Genomic DNA, 22,763 nt, shown 5'->3' with positions numbered 1-22,763 from the left:
TGGTGGCAATCAGTTCTTAGTCGGGAGCCCGGAGAAAGGAATCCACATGTGGATCCTGTCTCAGTTTAATAAGATTCTTTGAAATGTAGCAGAGAAGGCTCCCTGTTGCCTTCAGTAAATGGCTTGCTTGCTTTTTTTCCCACTCAGATCTATACAGTATAAGCTTTTGGACCTTGCTTTCCATACTGTATTAGACCAAAAGTTGCACTTAGAAAATCTCCATCTTATATAATCTCCTTACTTTAAGTGAGAAAACAGAGGTGCAGACTTGCCAAGGGTCAACCTGTTATTGCTAAAATTCCTGTCCCAGAGCTTACTTCATATGACACGAAGTTCCTGTTTCCACAACAGCAGCCAAACCCTATCTGCTCCCTGTTTCCTTCTCCTTTTTGTAATGAAATGATAAAAGTTGGGGACTCTAAATAATTTTCACGGAGTGTATGTAACCCTCAGAACCTTTATTATGCTTCACTTCAACAAATATTTACTAAGTGACTACAATGTCCAAGCCTTAGCACTACTAAGTTGTTGTTCCTCCAGCAGATAAGGGCCTCAAACGTAGTTGAATCTAAGATTCTCTCTAAAAGATTATTTCATCTCCACCCAAAACAGGAAGGCCTGGGAACTTGTACTTCTTTCTTTCTTTTCTTTCCTTTCTTTCCTTTCTTTCCTTTCTTTCCTTTCTTTCCTTTCTTTCCTTTCTTTCCTTTCTTTCTTTCTTTCTTTCTTTCATTTTGAGATGGAGTCTTGTTCTGTCATGTCACCCAGGCTGCCGTGCAGTGGTGCAGTCTCGGCGCACTGCAACCTCCGCCTCCTGGGCTCAAGAAATTCTCCTGCCTCAGACTCCCAGATAGCTGGAACTACAGGTGCATGCAACCACACGCAGCTAATTTTTGTATTTTTAGTAGAGACAGAGTTTCACCATGTTGGCCAGGCTGGTCTCAAACTCCTGACCTCAGGGGATCTGCCTGCCTCGACCTCCCATAGTTCTAGGATAACAGGCATGAGCCACCATGCCCAGCCAATGTATTTCTTTAACTCAGTACAGCTAGCCCATATTTACTTATCATCCTTTTCTTTCTAGCTGATTACGGGTTTTCTCTTTTCTTTTTTGTCTTCCTAATATCCTTGTCTGTTCTCTCTGTTTAAAGCTTTGCACAAGGTTCTGGGAAAGGATTCAGGAATGCTTAGGGTGTGACCCCACAAGCCAAATCTTGCACAGTTTCAGTATATGGGGATTAAGAAAAGATGAGTGATTCTTGACGTTCTGGTCTGACTTTGGGCTTGGTTCGAGAGTGTCAGGATTCTAGTATAATGCAAAAGAGAATATAACTAAAAGTGGTGCAGATTTGTTAGTCTAAAATCTGGTCCCTGCTTAGAGATACTCTCACTCCTCTCACTGCTATGGGACACACACACCTACACACCACCCCAGCTGATCTTGTCACACACACACACCACCTCAGCTGATCTTGTCTCACACAGACACACCACTCCAGCTCATCTTGTCTCTCTCTCACACACACACCCCACCCTAGCTCATCTTCTCTCTCTCTCTCTCTCTCACACACACACACACCACCCCAGCTCATCTTGTCATACACACCACCCCAGCTGATCTTGTCTCTCTCTCTCTCACACACACACAAACCACCCCAGCTGATCTTGTCTCTCTCTCTCTCAATCACACACACACACACCACAGCTGATCTTGTCTCACATGCATACACACACACACAAACCACCCCAGCTGATCTTGTCTCTCTCTCTCACACACACACACACCACCCCAGCTGATCTTGTCTCACACACACACACACCACCCCAGCTGATCTTGTCTCACACACACACACACCACCCCAGCTGATCTTGTCTCTCTCTCACACACACACACACCACCCCAGCTGATCTTGTCTCACACACACACACACAACCACCCCAGCTGATCTTGTCTCACACACACACACAACCACCACAGCTGATCTTGTCTCTCTCACACACACACACACACCACCCCAGCTGATCTTGTCTCACACACACACACAACCAACACAGCTGATCTTGTCTCTCTCTCTCTCTCACACACACACACACCACCCCAGCTGATCTTGTCTCACACACACACACAACCACCACAGCTGATCTTGTCTCACACACACACACACACCACCCCAGCTGATCTTGTCTCACACACACACACAACCACCCCAGCTGATCTTGTCTCTCTCTCACACACACACACACCACCCCAGCTCATCTTGTCTCACACACACACACAACCACCACAGCTGATCTTGTCTCTCTCTCTCTCTCACACACACACACACCACCCCAGCTGATCTTGTCTCTCTCTCACACACACACACACCACCCCAGCTGATCTTGTCTCTCTCTCACACACACACACACCACCCCAGCTGATCTTGTCTCACACACACACACACCACCCCAGCTGATCTTGTCTCTCTCTCTCTCACACACACACACACCACCCCAGCTGATCTTGTCTCACACACACACACAACCACCACAGCTGATCTTGTCTCACACACACACACAACCACCACAGCTGATCTTGTCTCTCTCTCTCTCTCACACACACACACACCACCACAGCTGATCTTGTCTCTCTCTCACACACACACACACCACCCCAGCTGATCTTGTCTCACACACACACACACAACCACCACAGCTGATCTTGTCTCACACACACACACAACCACCACAGCTGATCTTGTCTCTCTCTCACACACACACACACCACCCCAGCTGATCTTGTCTCACACACACACACACAACCACCACAGCTGATCTTGTCTCTCTCTCTCTCTCTCACACACACACACACCACCCCAGCTGATCTTGTCTCACACACACACACAACCACCACAGCTGATCTTGTCTCACACACACACACAACCACCACAGCTGATCTTGTCTCTCTCTCTCTCACACACACACACACACCACCACAGCTGATCTTGTCTCTCTCTCACACACACACACACCACCCCAGCTGATCTTGTCTCACACACACACACACAACCACCACAGCTGATCTTGTCTCTCTCTCTCTCTCACACACACACACACCACCCCAGCTGATCTTGTCTCTCTCTCTCTCTCACACACACACAAACCACCCCAGCTGATCTTGTCTCTCTCTCTCACACACACACACACCACCCCAGCTGATCTTGTCTCACACACACACACACACACCACCCCAGCTGATCTTGTCTCACACACACACACACACACACCACCACAGCTGATCTTGTTTCTCTCTCTCTCTCTCTCTCTCTCTCACACACACACACACACCACCCCAGCTGATCTTGTCTCACACACACACACACACCACCCCAGCTGATCTTGTCTCACACACACACACACACACACCACCCCAGCTGATCTTGTCTCACACACACACACAACCACCACAGCTGATCTTGTCTCACACATACACACACACACCACCCCAGCTGATCTTGTCTCACACACACACACAACCACCACAGCTGATCTTGTCTCTCTCACACACACACACCACCACAGCTGATCTGTGTCACACACATCCACAAACACACCCACCACCTCAACAGATCTTATCTCACACACACACCACCCCAACTGATCTTGTCCTACACACACACACACACACACACATGCACACCACCCTAGCTGACCTTGTCTCACACACGCACACACACACACTCCATCCCAGCTGATCTTTTAAACACACAAACACACCATCTCAGCTGATCTTGTCTCACACACACACCCACAAACACACATACTCACCACCTCAACAGCTCTTGTCTCACACACACACCACCCCAACTGATCTTGTCTTACACGCACATGCACACCACCCTAGCTGATCTTGTCTCTCACACATGCATACACACACTCCATCCCAGCTGATCTTTTAAACACACAAACACACCATCCCAGCTGATCTTGTCTCACACACACACACGCACACACTCACACACACACACACACCACCCAGCTGATCTTGTCAAGCCAGACTTTCTCTTCAGATCTTGCCCTCCTCCTCCCAAACTTTCTTCCTGAATCTCTCCATCCCCAGTGTCTCCACCCTAATACAAGTCACCCTCATTTCTTTGCCTGGATTCTAGGCAGGTCCCAGTAGCCTTCTGACTGGCATTTGCCATCGATTCTTTTCTCTGTTTGATCCTTTCTCCATTTTGCACTCAAACTGACCTTTCAAAACTATGTTGCTTCCTGGCGTGTAAGGGTAATGACCCAAATCATGAATGGGGCCTACAAGGCCATGCACAAAGAGGTTTTCACCCACCCGCTTAGCTTTCTCACTCTTCATTGGCCACCCACACTGGTGGTGCTACCCTGAACACTCTTCCCCTGCCCTCAACCCCTAACTCCAGCTTCTGCCCTCACTCTTCCTTTAGCACTCAGTTCAAATGTGACTTCTTCAAAGAAGAATTCCTAATACCCCAGACTGTTAACTGTTCCCCTAGCATCTTCACTTCTTTACACTATTAACAGTTGTAGTTATGTAATTAGTTGCTGTTTAAAGACTGTGTCCCTAGTCAGAATATAAACTTTGTGAACTCAGAAGCTACGGCTGTCTTGTTCACTGCTTTGTCCACAGCATTTATGCCAATGCCCAGCACACAATGGGGTTCATTAAATATTTGATGAACGGATAGCCACATTCATGTTATAGAGATACATATGGCTTCTTCCTTGATACGTGGGTTCTGGAACAGAAAGAACCTGGCCTGTTCCGTATCGTATTGTTATTCTTTTAACTTTGGTTTGGTTTGATTATATTTATCCTCTGTGTTTACATTTTGTTTTGAAAAGGCAAGAAAGAACCCTCAAGTGGAATTGCTGCTGGCAGTTGGTGCCACACCAGTGTTCTCAGAATACACCCTGTCCTTTCCGATTTCCTTCATATGATGTAACCACCAACAGTCTCGGAGTAACAAGTCTTAAATTCTGATTCTCAGTCTGCTGAAGTAAGATCCCTCGTGGCCCCAACCACACTTCACTTTCTCTCTGAAAGCCTGTCTGTTCTTGTCAGAACTTCTCTCTTCTTGCTAAAGCATTTCATTTTCACCTCAATGGTTATATTTTCTAGCTTTTTATTATAGTTGTTTTGATACCCACCTACCCAACCTACTAGACACTGTGCTCTCTGAGGGCAGGTACACCAAACTGATAAAATGTCTGAATCACCTGTGTATTCTCAGTATCTAGCACAATGTTAGGTGTTTATTAAACACAATTAAATTTTTCATTAGTATAGTAGCAGAGTGACTGGGGTAAAGTCCTTTAGTTTTATCATTTCCATTCATCAGTTCCATCATATATTCTCCCTCGCTTCCACCAAGAAGTACAGAGAATAAAGACATCCTATTCTCTCTTCCCTTCCTATGAAAGGTTTCCAAAATTACTGAGAAAGAAGAAAGAACTGGGGAGGCTTATGTAAGTAGAGAACAAAGAGAATAATGCCAATAAATACATACATTGTTTAAAGCCCTGCAGCTCTTCCTCAGATCAGATGATAAGAAGTTGAGAGTGCCAGGGGCATCTGGCAAAGGGCGTCTGCTGAAACTGATGCCTCAAAAGAAAAAAAAAGAAAGAAGAAAAACAATAGTCCATGTGATGATAAATGGAACATTCCTTATTGTTGATTCTTAGAAAGACAGTACCATACATTGTATGCTTTATAGTGGAAATTATTTTTCCTAATGTGTAAACATCTAAAAATAATATATTCAGCCCAGGCGCTGTGGTTCACAGCTGTAATCCTAGCACTTTGGGAAGCCAGTGCAGGAGGATTGCTTGAGGCCAACTGTTCAATACCAGCCTGGGCAACATAGTGAGACCATGTCTCTACAAAAAAAAATTTAAAAATTAGCCAGGCACAGTGGCCCATACCTGTAGTCCTAGCTATTCAGGAGTCTGAGGCAAGGAGAATTGCTTGAGCCCAGGAGGTTGAGAATACAGTGAGCTATGACCATGCGACTGCACTCTACCCTGTCTCAAAAATAAATAAATAAAAATAGCATATTTACTGAAAGCAAATATATATACCTGGAAATATAGGTTCTAAACCCATTTCTGCCTCTCTCTAGCAGGGTGACCTTGGTCAAGTCAGATTATCATCTATAGGTAGTTGTGCTGCATATGGGGCCTCTTGTTACAGATTTAAAAATAGAAACCCTTCTAAAGCAAATTCCTTTTATTTAAACCAGCCCTCATGGAACCGAATGTTTTCATGGGAAGGATACAGTCAGGCCATGACTGTCAATGAGAAACAAGATTGATGCCATTATTGAAGATATGATATCATATCATATCTAGGGAAACAAATCTTCTTGTCAGTTGTTCATTAATTTCCATTCAGGTGTTTCTCTGTTTTCTTCAGTTCAGCTGGTACTTATTAAAAGCTTGTTACTCAAAAGAAATAACCTAATACGGCAGAATTGTGCATCAGGAAACCCGTGCTTTAAATCTTGACTGTACTACTACAAGCTGTATGATATTAGACACTTTATAATAGTGACAATTGCCAACTACTGAGCGTCTACTCTCTGCTCACTGTGCTAGGCCCTTTACACGTGCTATTTCCTTTAGTTCTCACAAAGCCCATCATGATAAATGCTATTAGCTTCATTATACAGATAACTCAAATGCGACTTGAAAAGGTTAAGTAATTTGCCACAGGTCACATAGCTGGTATAGTAAGTGAGATTCCAAAGTCCTTGCTTTTTTTCCAAAGAGCAAGAGCTTTCCAAAGTGCTTTTTTGCAAAGAGTCCTGGGGGAATTCTTTGCTCAAATTTTTCCAACCATAAATTTAGGGAATTTAGTTACGTGACCTGCAGAAGTGATAGTAAATAAATAACTTTTTTGTTGATTTTTTTGTAATGGATTTTTTTTTTTTTTTTTTTTGACACATGATCTCACTCTGTCACTCAGGCTGGAGTACAGTGGCATGATCATGGCTATTTTTTGTAGCAACAGAGTTTTGCTATGTTGTCCAGGCTGGTCTCAAACTCCTGGGCTCAAGCCATCTGCCCACCTCGGTTTCCCAAAGTGCTGAGATTACAGGCATGAGTCACCACAGTAGGCCTATAATGGAAAATTTTTATCATACACAAGAATAGAGAGACTAATTCAGTAACCAATCCCACAGCAACAAAGATCATCACCTCATAACCACTCTTATTTCATCTACACCCATTCACTTTTCTCTTTACCTCAACACCCAATGGATTCTTGTGAAGCTGCCCAGCTATATTATTTGATCTGTAAATATTTTAGTATTTATCATGAAAGGGAAAGACTTTTTAAAAACATAATCCTGATCCTTTTGTAGTTCATAAGCGTGATGATTGGGTGTTCACATGCATCCGTGAGATGTGCCACCCTTGAACCTTGTTGTGTCATCAGCACATTACCCGTCTGACATGAAAAATAATAATAATACCAATACCATTAGCATACCTTAAACATTAACAAGAATTCCTTAATATCATAAAATGACCAATGTCTGTGTTTCTTTCATTTTCTCCTTTTAAAAAAATAGTTTAATATATTTTAATAGCAAACTTACAGGAATAGCACAGAAGACAGACATTAAAAACCTGTACTTGCATGTAGGACAACTCAGAAAAGTACAGTGAATGCACAGAATCGACTGTATGATCAAATGCTACTAACATTATTTAGTTGCCATGAATAAGAAATGTGCTTGTTTTTAAAAAGTCCAAATACTGGCATTGTCCAGAAAATTTTAACAGGTTTATTTATATTGTTATAAAGTTGAACTGCTGGCCAGGTGCAGTGGCTCATACCTGTAATCCCAGCATTTTGGGAGAGTGAGGCAGGCAGATTGCCTGAGGTCAGTAGTTCGTGACCAGCCTGGCCAACATGGTGAAACTCTGTTTCTACTAAAAAATATGAAAATTAGTCGGGCATGGTGGCGGGTGCCTGTAATCCCAGCTACTTGGGAGGCTGAGGCAGAAGAATCGCTTGAACCCAGGAGGTGGAGGTTGCAGTGAGCCGAGATCGCGCCGTTGCACTCCAGCCTGGGTAACGAGAAACTCCGTCTCAAAAAAAAAAAAAGGTGAACTGCTGAAACTTGTTCACTGAAACATTTTGACTTGCATTAATGCTTTGTGTCCTTGCATTTTTTAAATTTTATTGATACACAATAGTGCATATTTTTATTGTACATGTGAAAATTTGATACATTCATATAATCAAACCTGTGTCCCTGCATTTATATTAAAAATTCATACACAAATGAATATGGAGAAATTGCCAGTACCTGATTTCTGTCTTCTGTTTTTCCACTTGTTGTCATTGTATGTAGGTACCATTTGACCTCATGGGGAAAAACAATCTAACATTCACAACTACCAGTGTCAGGAGGAAGAGAGAGAGAGAAGAATGAAATGTTTTCCATCACAGTGAATTCTTTTTTTTTTTTTTTTTTTTTTTTGAGACAGAGTCTCGCCCTGTCGCCCAGGCTGGAGTGCAGTGGCCGGATCTCAGCTCACTGCAAGCTCCGCCTCCCGGGTTCACGCCATTCTCCTGCCTCAGCCTCCCGAGTAGCTGGGACTACAGGCGCCCGCCACCTCGCCCGGCTAGTTTTTTGTATTTTTTAGTAGAGACGGGGTTTCACGGGGTTAGCCAGGATGGTCTCGATCTCCTGACCTCGTGATCCGCCCATCTCGGCCTCCCAAAGTGCTGGGATTACAGGCTTGAGCCACCGCGCCCGGCCTTTTTTTTTTTTTTTTTTTTTTGAGACGGAGTCTCACTCTGTCGCCCAGGCTGGAGTGCAGTGGCCGGATCTCAGCTCGCTGCAAGCTCCGCCTCCTGGGTTTACGCCATTCTCCTAAGCATGTTTTTCACGTACGTTATGTGCTAGCTGGATGTCTTTTGCCATAATTGTTACACATGTGGCATGGAGGACACATAGGTTGTTGTCTTCAAAAAGGCCAGCCAAATAGTCCTCCCTTGCCTCCACAAAGCACCAATGGCTGTGCTCTGGAAGCACAGATCTGTTTTGAAGTCCTGAGAAATTTATTGCACCAGATGCTGGAAGGGAAGTTAGCAAATCAGGAGTTGATAGACTTCTGATAATATTTAATTTTACAGAGTACCACAGTAGCAGTGCAGCAGTATCTCAGTGACGAAGTTTCTTCAGCACTCCAGTAGAGGTTGAACTCTTGCAGGTGACTTTTGTATCCAGTAACTTCCTGAATGCTTTACCACTGATAGCTTTGTGGGCCATAGTATGGAAATCTTTCTTACCTCCTTTTCTTTCCACTGGAGCTCAGTGAGCTAGAGGCAGCTTGTAATCTCTCTCTCTGTCTGACAATTTGGTCATTAAAGATTTATTTGCAGTTGTTTTGTGTGTGTGTGTATCCCAAGGTAGTATATTCCGCTAGGAGTATACAGTCAAATTACTGGGTTCTAATATCATTGATAATCAAAATATTAAAACAGTTGAAACCAATCAGAATGGACAGCCCCCTGCTATGATCTAACCCTTTAGTTATTGGCCCATAAGGATGAGGGGTGGGAAAGGGTGATATCTCAGGGCAGCAGTAGTTCACCAACCTATATGTTGTTTAACAACCCAACATTGTTTCAGTGTTTTGTTTTGTTTTGTTTTGTTTTGTTTTGTTTTGTTTTGTAACGGTGTCTCTGCTCTGTCACCCGGGCTGGAGTGCAGTGTGAACATAGTTCACTGCAGCCTCAACTTCCTGGGCTCCACCTCAGCCTCCCAGTAGCTGGGACTACAGGCATGCACCACCACGCCTGGCTAATTTTTCGTAGTTCACCCTGTTGCCCAGACTGATCCTGAACTCCTGGCCTCAAGTGATCTTCCTGCCTTGGCCCCCGAAAGTGCTGGGATTATAGGCATGAGTCACCACACCCGGCCTGTTTCAAACACTGGGAATACCATCCTCTGCATACTGACTTGTTACAAACCCTGGTGTCTTTTAAGTTCCTTTCTAGCTCCAACAGGAATGTAAATAGTCACTTAATGGAGATACCCTTTTCCTGCTTCCTTACACTAGTAGTCTTTATATACATAAACACACACACATAAACTTTACAATAACACAAATGATTATTTCCTATAATTCTGGAAGTTCTGGCAAGTAAAATAAACAACAAAATAGAAATATGAGTTACGACTATTAGGAGACGAAATTATTAGTATTTAGAACAAATATAATTAGATACCTAAAACAAAACTAACAAAAAATAAGAATAAGCAAATTATGAGTACAAACTTGTAGGCCAAACAAGTCTAAAAATCTATTGTGGTGGGGCCAGCTACAGTGCTAGCAGACCTGGATCAATTAGTAATTATAAATGAAGTTAAATATAATTAAATATATAATTTAAATGTAATTAATTATATAACTTTCAGCTCTTCTGATTTAATTCCACTAAAATTCTTAAGAATTACTTGCTCTGGCAGGTATCTGTGCGATTGCCTTCACTAATAGCACTCTTTCCTAAAGAGTATATCCTCATCTCCCACCACCATCCACATGGCTACAGCCAGAACTTTTCTGTGTTTACATGATCCTACTTTCCTGGCCACACTTGATAAATCAGGGATAGGTGCACCTGATCTAAGCCAGTACAATAAGAGGCCTTCCTCTGGATTTTTCAAACTGGAATGAAGAAAGAGAGACAGCCACATGGTTCTTAAAGGACACTGACCCAAATAGCTGTTGGTAACCATGTTTTCTGCTTTGGGCAGATTCTGTCAGCAGTGAGAGCAAATGAAGCTGATATGCAGAGAAGGGCCAAGCCAGTTGTCAAAGGGAAATTTGATGGCAGTGGGGTTTCTGAGGTAGAACTATAGTTCTGCTCATCAATTTGTTTGGCTTTATAACCCTTCTTTGGAACCCATAAGCCAATAATTTCTCATTTTTATCAAAGAAATTCAAATTAGGTTTCTATCACTTGCTATCAAAAGAATTACCACTTCATTGACAAAAGGAAATGCATAGAATAAATTTTCTACAAGTAACAGATTTATATTTGAGGCATGTTCATTTTACTGTATACAAATCTTTTCAAGTCCCTCACTACTACCAAATTTTAAAAATTTGGAATGTTCATGGATTTTTGATTATGTGATTAAAAAAAAAAACTTGGATGTTCAGGGTCTAGGGTGTGGTAAGACAGGTGGGAGGTAAGTTCGGAAAGGTAAATTGAGATTACAATATATAGGGCCTTAAATGTCATGTGAAGTTTAGACTTTATCCTGCAGGTAATGGGGATCCATTTGGCAAATTTTCAAGCAGGGGAAGGATAGGTTTAGATAAATAATTCTGCTGGCAATTTGGAGCCTCAATAAAATGGGGGGAAAATGAAAACAGCTTAATAGGTGCTTGTGCTGGAAACCTAATTACATGAAGAGTATTCCAGGTGTCCAAGGCAGGGTTGATGAGAGAATCACCTAGGAAAGTTACGCTGAAAATTGTTGGGAAATGGAAGGATTCAAGAGACATTTGAAAGGTAGAATTGGTACTACTGAATGACCACTTGGACACAGGGGATGAAAATGAGGAAATATAGGACTATGATTAGATGGGGATGCCATCAACACAGGAAAAGGAGGAACAGATTTGAGAAGACACTATTCTGAGTATCACCACTCACTTTTATGATACTTCTAGCAGGTATGGAGCTAAAATGTATGATGTCCCATTGTAGCACTCACATTATATCTTGGCAGGTTGTTTGTACTTTATTGGATTTGCTGCATAATGTAGGATGCCAAAGTAATCATTACATTCTGGAAGTTAGGAGTCCTACTTGGTCTCTGATGAGGAAGGCATTAACTGTGATTTCTGTCACATGCTGGTATATACTGGTCTGGGAGAAATCTTTGATTTAATGAATAGAATTAAACATAATTATAGCCACCTTAAAATTCTGTATATCGCATATAGAGAATACCATTAACTCATTGTCTACTCTGCCTTCCTCTACTTTCATGATTAAGGGCAGAGGAATTAAAATTTTATAGTGAAATAAAATTGGATAGATATGATAAAGTAATGCGAGGCTCACAATTTCAAAGTAAATATTTCTGTGTTCAAAGCAATTCACCAGAGGGCCACTTTCCCTGTACCTTCCCTGAAGAACTAAAAGCTCTAGTCCACCTGATTTTTAAAGCAAAATTATCAAATGCCAGCAATGTAACTTGTTCTGTGTTAAAAACAAAACTAGACATAGTCCTTATCCTTGAGGACTAGCTCACTATCATTCCAATATTTTTTGGAAAGTGTGAAATTGCGATTTGCAGATGGTGACTTTGCCAAAATTGAAAGCTTAGTAGCTCACATACACTTGTGTGAGTACCTAACAACTTTATAATTCTGACAACACTAATGAGCTACAGGAAACACTGGCCAAATTCTGCTTGATTTGGTTTCCATTCTTTTGCTAAATCCCTTATATCAGCACTGACCAATAAAAATATAAAGCAAGCCACATTTGTGATTTTAAATTTTCTAATAGCCATATTTTTTTAAAGTAAAAAGAAACATGTAAAATACATTTTAATAGACTTTTTAAAAAACTTTATTTTTAGAGCAGTTTTAGGTTCACAGCAAAATTAAGAGGAATGTACAGAGACTTCTCATATACCCCTTGCCCCCACACATGCATAGCCTACCCCATTATCAATATCCCCCACCAGAGTGGTACATGTTTTATAACTGATGAGCCTACATTGGAACACTCAAAGTCCACAGTTTACTTTAGGGTTCACTCTTGGCGTTGTGCATTCTATGAGTCTGGAGAACTTTATGACCTATAGTATCACACAGAGTAGTTTCACTGCCGTAAAAATCCTCTGTGCTCCACCGGTTCATCCCTCCCTCCACCCTAATCCCAGGCAACCACTGATCTTTTTACTGTCTCCAGAGTTTTGCCTTCTCCAGAATTTCATATGGGTGGAATCACACAGTGTGTACACCCTTCTCAGATTGGCTTCTTTATGAAATTAATTTTAATACTGTATTTTCTTTAACCAAAATTGTTTAATGTGATTAACATGTAATCAATATTTAAATATTACTAATTAAATAGTTTACATTCTCTTTTCATACTGTCTTCTAAATATACACCAGATATATATCCGTATATCTATATCTATATACCAGATATATATCTGGTATCTAAATATATACCAGCTATATATCTATGTCTGGTGTATATTTACACCAAAATCTGGTAAATTTACACCAGATTTTGAAGACTTACAGCATATCTTAATTCAGACTAGCCAGATTTCAACTTGATCACCACATGTGACTAGTAACTACTGTATTAGACAGTGCAACCTTAGATACGAGTCACAACTGGAGACATCTTTCAAAGATTTAAGCTGCCTGTCCCTTAATTTAACAACGAATACAATGTCCTTTACACTGTTTGCCACTTATAGATGGAAGGCCACTCCAAGTCTAAGGGAGAAAGGTAATATGAAGGAAATTACAAATATGCATTATAATATTTAATCTTTTTTCCTTCAGGCATCTATCCTGCCATTCAGTTTTCCATGCTTTGAGGAATGGAAAATGGTGATACTTTTCTGTCATGATGAGTAATGGATTAGATAATAGGGAAGAGTGGAGTTGCCATTATATTGAATTTATTCTCAATTACAGAAGTCACGTACTATTTTGGAGAGAGCGCCAGTTTAAGAGGAGAATTTGAGCCTTTATTCTGGTAGACACTATATGGCCTGAGACAGATCAAGTCAATTTTTTGGATATTTTCTTATTCTCTAAAGTGAGATTGAACTAGTTCAGTGGCTTTTAAACCATACTCAGGGGAACGTAAGGGTTTATACGGGAAGAGTGAGAGTGAGGAAGGATTTAGGAGGAATTTTTCATGCACACACACACATACGCACATACACACACACACTGGCAGATTCAACCACTGCTGGATCAAGTTTATTGGATATACATATTAATCTTCAGTGTAAGTTCCAGAGCTAATTAAAATTTTAAACATGATAACTAGATAATTTGATCATATCTACTTTCCTTTTCAATGATAATATGAGGTATAATGTTCACATCTTCTGGCCTATTTCTAGAGGTCCTTTCATGTACTTTTTACTCAGACTTCCTTGTGACCAATCTTAACCCTTCCAAGTCACTGGTCAAGTTACCAAACTATTAGCCACTGCTAATTCCAGGCAAACTGAACAATGAGATACATATTATTTCAATTTCTGCCCATTTTGAGGATTACCCCTTTTTTTTCTTTTTATTTTTTGTTTTATAGATTGAGATGGGATCTCGCTGTTTTGACCAGGCTGGTCTCAAACTCCTGGCCTCAAGCAGTCTTCTTATCTTAGCTTCCCAAAGTGCTGGGATTACAGGCATGAGCCACCGTGCCCGGCCAAGGCTCGTCCTTTCCCCTGGTCTTTCTGGGTCTTGGAGCGAGCTGTAAATGCTAAAGCAACCCACTTCAAACCAAGAAAAAAGGATCTGTAAACCAAGATTTTAATTTTTCCTCTCAAACCAATTGGACATAGTGAATACCCCATGAGACACACGTAAGCTAGGGAGGGACAGCAGTGTGACAGACGTAAGCAGCAGGAGAATACAAGCAACGTGCTCGCTAAACTCACTCATCCTCAGGACTATCCAGGCCTAGTGAGTTATGAGCCTGAATTAACACCTGGATCCTGATAGGCAATTATGACTGCAAAGTCACTTGGTGTCTCAGGCTTAGGTGTTCCACTGGGACTTAGTAGCAAGCCTCTAAAATCCAAAGAGGTCCATCAAAATAGTGCCTCTTCACATTGGTAAGGAGCTCAGGTATAACAGTTTATCTCTCACTTTAGAATTACAGCCAAACATATTCTGTAGACCACTGGACCCTTGAAAAATTCCCACTCAAGCTCTCACGTGTCTTTTTCAAGGTGTCCAAGGAATTTATTGCTTTCTACTCTTTTGTCCCCACCTGTATAGGATGAATAGTCTGATACCATGTGAGATGAGGAAATAAGAAGCTTTCTGCTGACTTCATTGTGACCCAGGGTCCAAAAGGTGATGTAATCCTGTGGCAAGAAGGTAAAGCTATATTCTTGTCTGTACCAGATGAAAGTGAACTGTTTCTGCTTCATCATTCACAACTGTTCTAATAAATGGCCACAAGTCCCTTTGTATTCCAGGAGGTAGATTCAAGTAGGCACTTCCTCAAGGGTACTCAGATTTCCTTTAACTGTGTCTGAGAACTGATTCATATCTGGAAATTGGATACTGTCTCTCTTTTCTAGACATGAAGGTTTTTTGTTTGTTTGCTTGTTTGCTATACAAATCAAGTAGGACCTTAGTGACTTCTTATTTATTTCAGTCCTGGGGACTCCATGATCAGTTAGTCACCTCCCATGAATCCATAAGTCAGAGCATTCTGATTTTCACACTGACCCTACTACCTTTCAACTTAGCCCCATGCAAATGTGCTATCTAGACCATGTCGCTCTGGGATCCTGCCATCCCTCTGAAACTCAGTAAACCAAATTCAACTGTAACCTCTTTTCAGCATCATCACTGGTCTACATGAAATGTTCTCTAAATCACGTTTCAAATATGCTGACCCTTCCCTCATAGATTTGTTTCTCAAGGCCTTTGTAAAGAGTGTTTTCTGGACCTTTTTATCATTTTTATTTTAATTAGAGACAGGGTCTCGATAGGTTGCCCAGGCTGGCCTGAAACTCCTGGGTGAAGTGATCCTCCCACTTCAGCCTCCCAAGTAGCTGGGACAGGTGTGAACCACTGCACTTGGCTAGATCTGTTTTTGGAAGACACAATTGAGGTGGGTGGTTGGGTCAGATATGACAAATCTAATCCAGCATTCCTGTCTCCTAAAATTTAAAAATCTGTTCCTTTACATTTTACCTAAGAGATTTGCATCTCAACTTTATTTTGTATGACTCACCCCTCAGTCTAAATTTCGATGAACATTTAGCAGAGCAAACAGAATTATTCCTAGCTTTTCAAACTAGAATAATCCAGAATCTCTTGTAAGCCCTATTAGTAAATTCAACCCAATCTCAAATTGTGTCCTCTTCTTCATTCAACATTCTTAAAATCTATTCTAACTCACATCCCACAGATTAATTAGCAAAGTTCTTCCATTCCTTTGTTGCTTGAGACATAGCTTACTAAGCTTCATTTTGTAAACTGGCCTCTTGAAGCACACTAGAATTTTCTGGGGGGTTGGGGTGGGGGACACAGTCTTGCTCTATCGCCCAGGCTGGAGTACAGTGGTGTGATCTTGGCTCACCACAACCTCCACCTCCTGGGTTCAAGCAATTATCCCTGCCTCAGCCTTGCGAGTAACTGGGATTACAGGCACCCGCCATCATCCCTGGCTAATTTTTGTATTTTTTAGTAGAGACAGTGTTTCGCCATATTGGCCAGGCTGGTCTCAAACTCCTGACCTCAGGTGATCCGCCCACCTCAGCCTCCCAAAGTGCTGGGATTACAGGTGTGAGCCACCGCACCCAGCAAATTTGACTCATTGCAGATCTGGAGATAGTGCAGAGTAACAGTAGGATATAAGAGAACCTCTTATAAGGTAACTCCCTCAAACTAGGGAATTTCAGCCTCTTCAAACAAAGGAGAAATAGCTTTATACATAAAAGCTTCAGCTGCAAAGAAGGCTGAGTTTGGGGGCAAGGAGTCTCTGCATTCTTCAAATTCTCCCCTATATAGCATTTTAACTTTAAAGATCTTACTCTTTCGGAATCAGCACTTTAACACATGCTCTTCTAAGACCCCAGGTAAGAAGGTGAATTTGACTGATTTGCAAAACAGCAATCGACAAGAACAAATATTGGTTTATAGCTATCTCCATCCTGGGGCTATAAGTTTCTTTTGACAAATTCACACTTGGGTTTCAGTTCATGTTTTAAGATGAGAATTTAGAGATTTTCATTTGTTAATGTCTTCAAATGAAACAGCTAGCCTTAGCACCCAGCTCTTGAATTCCTCATTTCCTTCATACTGTTCTGTGAAAACAGCAATTCTGTCCCCCACGGTCTTGTCTTTAATACCCAACTCAATCCTAATCCTCACAGGCATTAATTTCATTAGCTATTTTACTACTACAGGCTGTGGGTTTCCAGAGTCTCATCTTTGAATATTAATTGGTTTTTATTATCTTCAAACACAATGAGTCTGCATACCCAGATTCTCCTGATTTCCCTGAAAGTCTGCTGTTTGTAACTGAATCCCCATTACCAGTTTCTGTACAAGTCAGAATTCCTATTTGCAAGCATTAGTAACCAATTTTAGGTAGATTTAAGTATAATGGAATTTATTGAAAGAGTAACAGTATCTATATACAAAATTCTATGGGAAAGTTAAAAATCAGTCTCAGGAATCAGACAGGAGCCAAAGGAGGCTGGCAGCAGATGAACCAGCCAAGGACCACTGTAGGAACAGTCTGATTAGAATGCTGCCAGAACTTGGTGCAGAACTGTTATAGGAAGAGCCTAAATAGAAACTAAGGACAGTGCCACCACCCGACATTCTCTTCTCCTGAATTACTGACCTCATCACTGTCTTGGTGGATAGCTTGATGGTCTCTGCATCTTTGCATCACTCCTTCTGGATTCAGTATGGGAATCCCACTGGACAAACCAGTTATGTGCTGATGTCCTTGCTGTCTAGAAGAGGAAGATATGCCTTTTTTCAGTTTCTATAACAGGAAAAGTGTTGAGATGCCAAATACCAAAGCACACAAACACCAGACAAACAAACACATCCAGGACACCATCCTTGGGTTTGTTTCTGGACTCGCTGTTTTATTGGTTTGTTTGTTTATTTTGCTGTCATTATGCTACTGTTTTAATTTCAGTTGTTTTATCTTTAAAAAAAATCTGGCAGTTCAAATCCTCCTTCCTCTCAAATGGTTGTCTTTCTTTCTTAACTCTTTTCAGTTTAATTTTTCTCAATGAATTTCAGAACTCTTCTGTAAAGTTTCAAAAAAATATTCCATTGGCATTTCCATTGGAATTGTATTATATTTATGAATATATTTGGGGAATAATTTTAAATTTTTAAAATGCCAAGTCTTCTTATCCAAGAACATAGTATATCTCTATTTAAGCCTTGGCAATTTTATAGTTGTCTTCACATAGATTTGACATACTTATTAAGTTTATGTTTTTGTTATTCTGGGAATTACAATTTTTTCACTTTGTTTTCTTTAAAAGAGTTTCAAAGCCCCCCTTTTGGACCACAGAAAATCTTAACATTCTATAACCTAACTATGCAAATAGCTCTGTGATTCTAATTTCTCTTTTATTTTATTTTATTTATTTATTTATTTATTTTTGACGGAGCCTCACTCTGTCGCCCAGGCTCGAGTGCAGTGGCGCGATCTCGGCTCACTGCAAGCTCCGCCTCCCGGGTTCACGCCATTCTCCTGCCTCAGCCTCCCGAGTAGCTGGGACTACAGGCGCCCACAACCGCGCCCGGCTAATTTTTTTGTATTTTTAGTAGAGACGGGGTTTCACCATGTTAGCCAGGATGGTCTCGATCTCCTGACCTCGTGATCCGCCCGCCTCGGCCTCCCAAAGTGCTGGGATTACAGGCTTGAGCCACCGCGCCCAACCCTAATTTCTCTTTTAATCATTGAACTACATTCTTCCTATGTTTATCCAGCTTTCCGTACCAAATTAAATCTCATACTTGGTAGTGTAAATTTGAGTTTGAAGGTTAAAGAATGTTTTCCAGGGGACTAAAACAGGAAAAGAACTGTCAACAGAATTGAATAAATTGGAAGATGGGAGGCCACTGCACTAGTACTACAGTGCCCCCTAGTGGACACAAGGAAACATGGGCATGTTTATACCAAGAATGACCCCAGTCTCTTTCTTCCGCAGGCAATTAGAATCTGGAGGTGCCTCAGTGGTCAACTAGGTCAACACCTCTGGCTTCCAAAAAGGGAAACTTAGAAACAAAATGAAGAAATGACTGGCCCAAGTTCACATTGTCAACCCAAGGCTAAAATCCAAGATTCCTAACTCTCATTTTTCTTCCTTTTTGCTACCCTTGATTTCTTTTTTCTTCCTTCTTTTTCAAAATATATTGTGCTCCTATTATAAAGCAAGATTCTAGGAATACAGATATAAAGAAGATTTAGTCATTGCCTTCAAATCTAGTTTTACTTCAAGCTAATTTTTTTAGCCATTTTCAGGGAAAGAATTTGTTGGGAAATGACCAAACAACTATGCAGGGGAAGGTTCTCAATCATCCACAAATTGACTCACAATATGATTAATTAATTATGAGTTTTAACTGGAAAGTACAATCACAAATGTGAAAATTGCCCTTGATCAGATTCAAACCATTTCATAAAGAGGTAAGGCATACTTTCAAATGGCCTGTATTAACCTTTATCTTATTTCTCCTTTGCGGATTCAACTGTGAGCTATCTTGCAAAAAATACAAGAAGATATGGAAAGTTTTCATGAGTGCCTACCACCTAATCCCAAACACTGTCATTCATATGCGCATCATTGAGCAAATCTTTATTGAGGATCTATATGCCAGGTGTGTGCTAAGCGCTGGGCTTAGTGTGGCAAAGAGAAGAGATATGACCTTGAGGTTTCTGCTCTCACAAAGCTTGCAGTCTCCTATTTGTGTATGTGTAATTCTCTAATGCTCAGGAAAGCTGTTTACCTCATTTTGCTTTGGCATCATATTTTTAGGCTATAGAAATCAGAGAGTATGCAAACATTTTCTAAAATTACTCTGCCCCACAAAAAGGGAAACACAAATAACAATTTGGGGCCAGATAGAACTGGATTTGAATTCCAAGCCTGCCCTTTACAAGCTATTAAACAAACGAATTCTCTGAGCCCCTGTTGCTTTCATGAAGTGGAAATAATATGTATCCCTTGTAAGGGATCATATCCTTATTAATACCTAAATAGAGACATTACTTTTTGAGTCAAAAATATGAATTCTATGGTCCATCTCCTAAAATGCAGAAAAATTATCAAAAGAGAAGCATTATTAATATTGTTCACTTAGTTTCATCAAGAATGTCACTTTCCAGCATTAATACAGACAGATATTCTTTGCCATTGACTTTTTCCTGTTTTAAAATAAGGTGAGATGCTCTAACAATGGATGCCACTCCAACAGAGTTTCTGTAAGGCTGTTAGTTTCTTTTTCCATGGATAGTTTCCATGGCCTTGCTCCACATAAACTAAGCCCTATTATTTCAATTATGGTGACTAAATCTAGTATGACCATTATTTGTCTGTATAAGGGATCTTGTAGTAATCTGTGTATAAACTTATCACTCCATCTATTTAATGATTTGACTAAGTCAAGGATCATATTTTATTTCCCTCTGTTCTCCCCTCCCAGTGGTACCTCACACAGAATTAGAGCACACTAAATGTGTGCTGAGTAAAAAGACTATCTTTCTATGTGCTTTTTGACATGTAAGCTGAGAGAGAAATTTTAGCATATGTTGTAGGTAAACTTACTTTGTTTTACCTGAGAGTAGCAAGTATCAAACAGATCCTACTCCTGTTACAATCCTGCTAGAGGAAAAAAAGTAGTTAAATTCCCCAATCTCTACTCAAACCAAAACAAAACTTCAAAAATATTGAGACACAGAGAGAAGGAATAGGATGGGGTCAGTGAGGACTGGTGTTTGTGCATGGTGTGCATGCAGCAGGCTAACGTCCTTTCCCTGTTGTAATAGCTCCGAATGTAAGTGCCACACACCACCAGGTCTATGAAAAGCCCAGGGTTTAAAGGTCAAACAAGTTTGGGAAAGCTTGCCCAGCATTTTCCTCTCTTGCAAGTTGGCGGTGCATACTGGTAAATTAAAGCCTATAAAAACTGCTTAACATTGTTTTACCTTGCAGTCCCCAAATTCATTTGACCAACATTTCACCTATAAACATCCCGCAGATCTGGTAGATTCTGTGGAAGGCACAGACTTCAGGGAACTGCTCCACTGTGTTGAAAGGACTTCTTTCTCTTGTTCATTCACACACAAAAAGCTGCCATTTTATTTCCAAATCCTACAGGTCTGGGAATGTGAGTATTTCCAGCAATGTTTTAACTATAGAAAAGTGAGACCACTTCCTGACAATTTAGCGGTCCCAGAAAGTTTATACAATTGAATTTTAGGTATGTTTAAGAAGTCAGTTCAAATCCAGGAAATGGCTTCCCAGCAATGCCTGGAATGTCCTCATAAAAACTGAGAAACAGATATCCAAGTCCTGTTTTGGATCTTGGAGGGACAGAGAGAAAGAAGAGAAAAACATAAAATTATAGTCCCAAATCTCATGATGTTTCTTCCAGTTTTCTACAAATAAATATCCACTTTCTCTGAACTCCATCTTGGGGCTTTATTTTTGTGTGTTCTTAATTCTCCTCTCTAGATGGCAGCACAGATGAAAAAATGCCAGAAACAGCAGGCCGGACTTAGCAGCAGCAAACTGCCATCAACAGCCCTCCCCCAACTCACCCTTCATTTTGTTTTGTTTTTTTTTTAAGAAACAGAATCTAAGATACGATGGCTGACACTTTTTCCCAAATAGATTTAATCAGTCACATGAGAATACAAAGAATGACTAATGACACACTGATATTAGTGAACAAGGGAACTGACTCTTAACAGCGTCTCTTACATGTTACTTGTGTTTTCTGTATCTTAAAGATAATGTAGGCATTGTTCCTAAGTCATGCAGAAGGGTCGTGTAAGCATGGTCTTTTGCATCATTACCCTGCACATCTGATACAGCCAAACTCCACGCCACCTGGTTTGCTATAAGTGTTGGATTCATTTAAGATCCGTAACAATGCTATTTACTGACCTTCTTGTCAACTGATGCTGTGACACTGCTGTAAAATGATCCCTATGTCACCAGATGCTGCCCTGAAACTTAGGAAGTCAGCATGAAGGTAACACTTCATTAGAAGTATGCAATTTATGGGAGAATTAATAATGCAAGAGAAAAGGAGTAGAACAGACATAAAGAGAAGACCTTTGAGGTTTACATCAAACCCCATCAAAAGATCTTTTTAAAAAAAAAAAAACCTTACCCTTCAGGAGTTCATTGAATCTCATCATTAATAAGATGGGGTCTACCAGCAAGATGTTCTTAACAAAATCTGCTGACAGGGAAAACATAAGAAAGCTGGCCCCTTATGTATGACATTTCAAGGGCTCAAGAGTGTTCTAAAGAAAACTAAATTGTTCATGTGTAGTGAACTGGACAGAAGCTAAAAGGTGACCTGTGTCTTTTAAGCAACAACAGCAAAACATCGCCATGGGACTGGGTGCGGTGGCTCACCCCTTTAATCCCAGCACTTTGGAAGGCCGAGGTGGGCGGATCATTTGAGGTGAGGAGTTCAAGACCAGCTTAGCCAACATGGTGAAACCCTGTCTCTACTAAAAATACAAAAAATTAGCGAGACGTGGTGGTGTGCTCCTGTAATCCTAGCTACTCGGGGAGGCTGAGGCACAAGAATCACTTGAACCCTGGAGGCCGAGGTTGCAGTGAGCCAAGATGGCACCACTGCACTTCAGGAAAAAAAAAAAAAAAGAAAGAAATCACCATGGGAATAAAAACAAATATAGTACATAAATAAACCAACCCGAGGCCAAAACAAAAAACTAGGTGAATCTTTCATATTTAAGAAAAAAATCA

At 40.8% G+C, this 22,763-nt stretch overlaps 1 long non-coding RNA gene and 1 other non-coding gene across 2 annotated transcripts in view; both read left to right on the top strand.

The window, feature by feature from the left end:
* LOC106992636 (uncharacterized) overlaps nt 1-21,447 on the top strand; it is a 53,361-nt gene extending 31,914 nt beyond the window's left edge. Inside the window, exons 2-3 of the long non-coding RNA XR_013402054.1 lie at nt 15,040-15,141; nt 18,966-21,447. This is a non-coding gene — a long non-coding RNA (uncharacterized LOC106992636). The remainder of the gene's footprint in view (nt 1-15,039; nt 15,142-18,965) is intronic.
* On the top strand, nt 7,368-7,471 carry LOC114671629 (small nucleolar RNA U13). The gene has a single exon (XR_003721663.1). It is a non-coding gene; the product is annotated as a small nucleolar RNA U13 (small nucleolar RNA).
* Nucleotides 21,448-22,763: the final 1,316 nt, after the last annotated feature.

Source organism: Macaca mulatta, chromosome 12 (assembly GCF_049350105.2).
Source record: "Macaca mulatta isolate MMU2019108-1 chromosome 12, T2T-MMU8v2.0, whole genome shotgun sequence".
In the NCBI taxonomy this organism is placed as follows: Eukaryota; Metazoa; Chordata; class Mammalia; order Primates; family Cercopithecidae; genus Macaca; species Macaca mulatta.
Note: the sequence above shows the minus strand (reverse complement) of the source record. Positions and strands in the feature narration are given on the sequence as shown.